Below are 6,356 nucleotides of genomic sequence, written 5' to 3'. Positions count from 1 at the left end.
GTCTATATCTACAGGACTTTATCTATGCACACAGCATCTGATTCATGTGAATGGACACCACTACAATGCCTTGTAAATCTGTTATTTTGTTCTTGTTTCAAAGTAAATAAGAATGATTTATGTACATGTATATTTTATTTATTGGTTTTAGAATTGCATTAAGCACTGATCAAATCAAAGGTTTGTATTTTTCTGTAAGCAAAACCTTTTCTATCAAAAATAAATCCAGTACTTTAGTGTGTCTTTTTTTATGGTGTGCTAATGGTGTACTTGTATTTTGTACATAATGTAGCTGATGTGTCATAGACATACAGACAAACGGTACATACAACAGAATGTAAGATTCAAAACTAAATTTGTATAAGAACAAAACAGTGTTGTAAATACAACTTAACCACTGAGCCTCTTTTGGAAGGCCAAACAAAGTAGTTTCACTTTCACAATGAAACACAGCATCTCCACAACATGGCGCCGGCGGCAATAGAGAGAATCAAAGGTTATGTCTTCTTTTTTTTGCATGAACATTTTGGTGGCGTTATGCAAATCTTCCCACATCGTGATATAGACGTGGGGGCATGTTAGAGTGAGCAGTTTTAGGGGGGGTGGGGTTGACTCTTAAAATATAAATTCTCTTTTATAAAAAATATTTGCATTCGTGATTTTAGTCTTTGCAACTTTACAGATCTTCTTTATGCACAAAGAGCTTGTAACACTTTAAAGAGAAAGTAAAAATTGAAATCGCATCATATGACCCTTTAAAAAAAAAAATTATTCAACAGTATGTCTCCTCTGTGCCTCTGCATTACCATACACCGTTTTGGAGAACATCCACTAGGACACAAACTATGTAGGCCTACGCTCTTCTGTGTCAGCCGCACTGCACGGATGTGCTATTTTCATTCAAATCAAAGCATAAATACACGTAGAAAACATATCCTTGTGTCGTGGAGAGACAGTAGGATAACAAATTGTTGAATAAAGTAGTTATTTTAGTTTTCTTTGCATAAAAAAGTATTCTCATTACTTCATAACATTACGGTTGAACCATTGATGGCAGATGGACTATTCTGACGATGCCTTTCATACTTTTACCTTAACAATATAATTTACTTGGCAGTCAATGAGATGACAAAATATCAAAAATATCTTAAAGGGGGGGGGGGGGGGGTGAAATGTTCATTTTCACTCAATATCCTGTTAATCTTGAGTACCTATAGAGTAGTACTGCATCCTTCATATCTCCAAAAAGTCTTAAGTTTTATTATATTTATAAGAGAAAAATGACAATTTTTTTTGGGAAAAACACGACAAAAACACGTTATTTTTATTGGGGTCGCTTCCACCCGCAGACATGAAAAACAACCACAGACTTGGCAACATTGGTTGGCATTTACTACACCGAGCCGTAATTCACCGACAATCTACACAAAATTAATTTTAAAATCGGTGGCGATTCTTTGTCGATTTTGAAAGCGATTTTGTGTTAGTTGTCGGTAGACTACGGCTCTGTGTAGTAACTGCCGCTCCACCTGAACCAGTGTTGCCAAGTCTGCGGTTGTTTTTCATGTCCGTGGCTTGAAGGAAACCCAATTCCAATAACGTGATATTTAGCCACTAAAATGCTAATTTTATACCATGCCAAAAAACAAAATGTATATTTTAACCCCGGGAAGCATTTTTTTTATTATTATCTGGGAACCTCCTGGAATCGCGATTAGTTTTGGACTAGTTTTGAGAAGCAACAGGGCAGGATTTGTTGTGAAAACCTGGCAACCCTGATCTGAACACACGTGCTGGAGATAATACTTCCAATTAAAGGAGCGTTTTTACTGATGAGATGTGCATGAAAATCTCATTTGATTTTTTGCACAGCCCTACGCGCCGATAGCTAAGTTAACAACACAGAGATATTTGAAGCAGTTTTACTCACCGCCTGCAGTTCCAACACACGATCGTGACCATTTTTCGTTGGGACTGCATTATCCTTAAGAAATAAACGATATGCAAATCCGGCGTCAAACTGGGCCTTGTTTGTAAAACAAGCATCTTCGAAATGCAGGGAACAAACAAAAACACTTGCACAACTCCGTTGATGCTCTGTAAAAATAAACTCCATCCACTGGTCCCTTAATGCTGTTTTTTGTATTTTTGTGGTAATCTATGCAGGGTTGTCTTGCCCTCGCAACCAAAAACACACTTCTTTGGTGACATTTCGCTCTCGCTCTGGTCAGTGAATGTCTCGTCTCTGCTCTGCTATATGGGAGCGCGCGCTCTTCCGGCAGAAGTGCCCTTAGGACCCATATAAGGAAATTCCGCTCCATCTTACGTCACACAGAGCCATACTCGGAAAAAAACTTTCCGAAACTTGTGACAAACCGGAAGGAGTATTTTTGGAACAAAAATACTCCTTCAAATGTACAACTTAATTTTTGAAACTTTGTCCATGTTTAGCATGGGAATCCAACTCTTTAACAGTGTAAAAAACTCAGTATGCATGAAATAGCATTTCACCAGAGATGCATAAATGACTCGATATGACTCAGATAATGACTCGTTCACGAGTCAAGAACCGTTTCTGTCAGACGCGTCCGATTCGTGAACCGAGGAGCTGATGATACTGCGCATGTGTGATTTAGCGTGAAGCAAACCGACACACAGAGCGTCTGAAACAAACTGATTCTTTTGGTGATTGATTCTGAACTAATTCTGTGTTAATGTTTTGAGCCCAGGTGCAGTCAACGCCAATGACGCCATTGCGTCGAGCGCAAAAGAATCGGTGAACTGTTTTCTTCAACTGGTTTATTGAATCGAACTGTCAGAAAGAACTAACGTCACTGGTCATCCGAGAACCGATACAACCGGTTCTTGACTCGTGAACGAGTCATTATCTGGCTCGGCTCGGTGTTCATTTCTCTCTTCACAGCAGTTCAGTCAGCATCATAGACAGTAAAAGAAATGGACACAGCGACCCCATTGCAACTCAATTGAGACAAGTGAAGCCCAGTTTTAGCGTTTTTTAACACTTCCGTTTCTGACGCGCAGACTCAAACGAAGCTTGACGACGTCAGCAACCTGTCTGACAGATGTAAATCTTCTAAGTGGCTGTGCGTGCAAACTGCCATCGTTAATCTTGCAGAGACGGCGAGCTTGAGCGGGGAGTTCTTTGGCGTGAGTGAGCAGGAGTAAGTATTCTGATTAATTATTTTGTATAGTATTTTTAAAATGTAACGCCAGTACGCCATATTAAGTTAATTGCCTGCGAGCTTCTCCTCCTGTCTGTACGGTAATGCGACAGAGAGCCGAGTGGTTATGATGCAATCGTTAGCCTATTTTTTACAAAAACTGTTTATACGGGGCCATAATGTAACATAGAAGGTAATGGAGCCCTTTATACATTGTCATGTATCTTTAGAAATAAATAATGGACAAACAGAGTCTTTAAACGCCTCAGATGTAAAGTTATTCGCTGTCAAAGTGACGCCAAAATGAATGGGAGTCAATGGGAATGCTAACGCAAGTGAAGTTCTGCTAAAAGATGGCAGCCCCCGCCCGACTTCAACTTCCGGTAGAGTTCCTTGCCCCTTGGTCAGCATGCGCAGTCTTCTTAATCGCTTGATTCGCTCAATGATGTGCCAGCTTCATCAAACCTGCCATGCCATCTACAGTTCTGGCAGTGGTTTGTAATGGAATTATTCGTAATATTTTTATAATTGTAACGAGTAACGATGCAGCACATAAAAAAAATATCGGAGTAAAAGTATTAAACTCAGCGAAAATATGTACTGAATTAAAAGTGGAAGTAGGAGAAAAAAATAATACTCTAGTAAAGTACAGATACCGCCTTTTAGTACTTAAGTACAGTAGTGAAGTAGTTCTACTTCGTTACTATACATCTCTGCATTTCACCCCCCCTTTAAATTGTGTTCCAAATATGAACAAAGCTTCTACGGGTTTGGCGTGACATAGGGGTTAGTGATTAATGACTACATTTTCATTTTGGGGTGGAGTATCCCTTTAAGCACTTTTCACAGTGGTCATAATTTCAAAGCAGCATCATAGAATCAGTGCAGTCATTCAAATGTTACATAGTGAACGTGCAATTTGGAAATTTGGAAAACTATATTTACAGGAGTTGGACAAAATAATGTGAACACCTGATACATACAGTATGCTGTTTTACCACTCTTTGACTTTAATATATCCTCCAACCTTCTTATAGATTTATACAACTTTGTTATAGTCTCTCCAGCTGATCATTGTTCATATACAACATCTGCCAGAAGATTCAGAGAATCAGCTTCTCGCACTTCTCTCCAAAACTATCCATAGTGGTTTGATAAAACTCTGTATGTATGCGCAGGGCAGATGATGACGTTCATTTAAGTGCTCCAGCTGGCCATTAAGATTGTGACATAATCTTTTTTACATTTTAGCAACAGTGTCTGACTAAAGTTTTAGCAGTTTCCACTCTTTCCTGGATATTGGCTTTATGAAGTTCTTTGTGGTAGGATTTTGTAGATACACGCCCTCAATGGGAATATTAAAGTTTTCTGTCCCTTTATTGCAGTTGTTCTGTTTTGTTTAGACAGTCCTTAGTGTTCAAAAGTCTCTGTCTGTCTGACTTTTCATGTTTTTTACAGATGTCTTTCCAAACTCTGTGTAGTTATATTGACAGTGTAATGGCTTTTGTCCTTAAACACCGTTCTGTCAAGCTATCCAGTTCAACCACGGCTTTACTAAACACCGGTGAACACCACTTAGACAACTTATACTCATACTTAGAATAGAGAAAAGGAAAAAAAAGATTCTTAAAAAAAAAATGTTTCACTGTATCCTCTGTAGCCTTTCACTAAAATGTATTCTAATTTTCTAAGATGAACCAGTTAAAAAGTAGAGTTACCAGTTACCTATAATAAAAAGCTAATGCTGTTTGTTACTGTAAGTGATGTGGTTTCCACATCTCGGTTTTTTCTCAGTGCTTTATGTCTCATTTTGATCTTCATTTCCTTTCAGTGGTGACACAGAGACGCTGTAAACGGGTTCGTTAGTTGAATATAAACTGTTTTCAGAGTGACAGGGTGTCTATTTCTTGCCTGACCACAACACACCTGCTGCAGTCTCTGACAGTCAAACTACACAGTATCAACCAAGATAAAGTCATCCTGATGTATCCAGACATCTCTCCAGCATCAGAGCACCAGAGATGGTCTGTGAGGAATGATGCTGGAAATGTTACACTTGATTATCATCCGATGGTGGCCTTTATGACTGTCAGGTCTACAAGGATCAGGACTGTTTTAATCCCCAGGAAGCCTGTTTATAGCATGTTTATTTCTCTGGTTTCAGAGTGTAAAACTTTGAATTCTGTCCATCCAACCCCAGTATCTTCAGTGTTGCTGTCATGCTCTGAACATCCTCTACAAAACAGAACTGAACCAGTAACTTGGAAAGTTGTTAATGGTCACCAATTAACAGATATAACCCAGTACCATGCTCCATTCAAGACCTCAAGCAGCACAGAGAAACCCCCGGACGCCCTGTACATGAGAGTGAGACAATTAAACAACGGATCTTTGAATATAAGGAATGCAGTACAAACTGATGAATTGTGGTATTGGTGCAGAGTTAATGAAAAAAACTTGCTATCAGATGAAGCTGGTGATGAAATGTGTGTTGGAATGCAATAGCCTATTTCTAAGTCTCAGTGCATCCTCACTGACATACATTGATTAATTTGAATTTGAGTTCAGCTATGCTATTAAAATGTGACCTGAGGTGATGGATTAGTCAAAATGATTTTTTTTTTTTATTATGGTAATACAGTAAATATGGTGAAACATGTAAGTTAACCATGCTTAGGTAAAGGTTTAGATAAAAATTATGTCATGTTGTGGTGATTGTAGTCTACAGTATGGTTAGAGCAGTGAGTATAATATAAAGCAGCACTGAACACCAACGCATGACCAAGAAACTTTGAGAACCACTGAGTTATAATGTCTGTTTGGTTATAATATGAATGTGTGAATGTTTTAACAAGCTTGTAGAAAATTAATATTAATAAAACATTTCACTAGCTGGAAAATATGAGTTAACATTTGTATTACTGTCTAAGTATATTTAGGTACATTTAGTACTGTAAATTGTAAATGGTATTCTGACCCTTTTAAATTAAATAATTTTTTATTATATTTTCCACACATCAATCTACACTCCATAACCTATAATGTCAAAGTAAACCCAGATTTGTAAAAAATGTGGAGGAAAATGGTAATATCACCTTGACAAGTATTCAGACTCTTCTGTATTTTGCACATGCTGTGAAAAAAATCACTCTCACACCCTGTTCATCTTATCCT

Source organism: Carassius auratus, unplaced genomic scaffold (assembly GCF_003368295.1).
Source record: "Carassius auratus strain Wakin unplaced genomic scaffold, ASM336829v1 scaf_tig00021713, whole genome shotgun sequence".
NCBI lineage: Eukaryota > Metazoa > Chordata > Actinopteri > Cypriniformes > Cyprinidae > Carassius > Carassius auratus.
The sequence above is the reverse complement of the archived record's forward strand: the minus strand, read 5'-3'. Positions refer to the sequence as shown.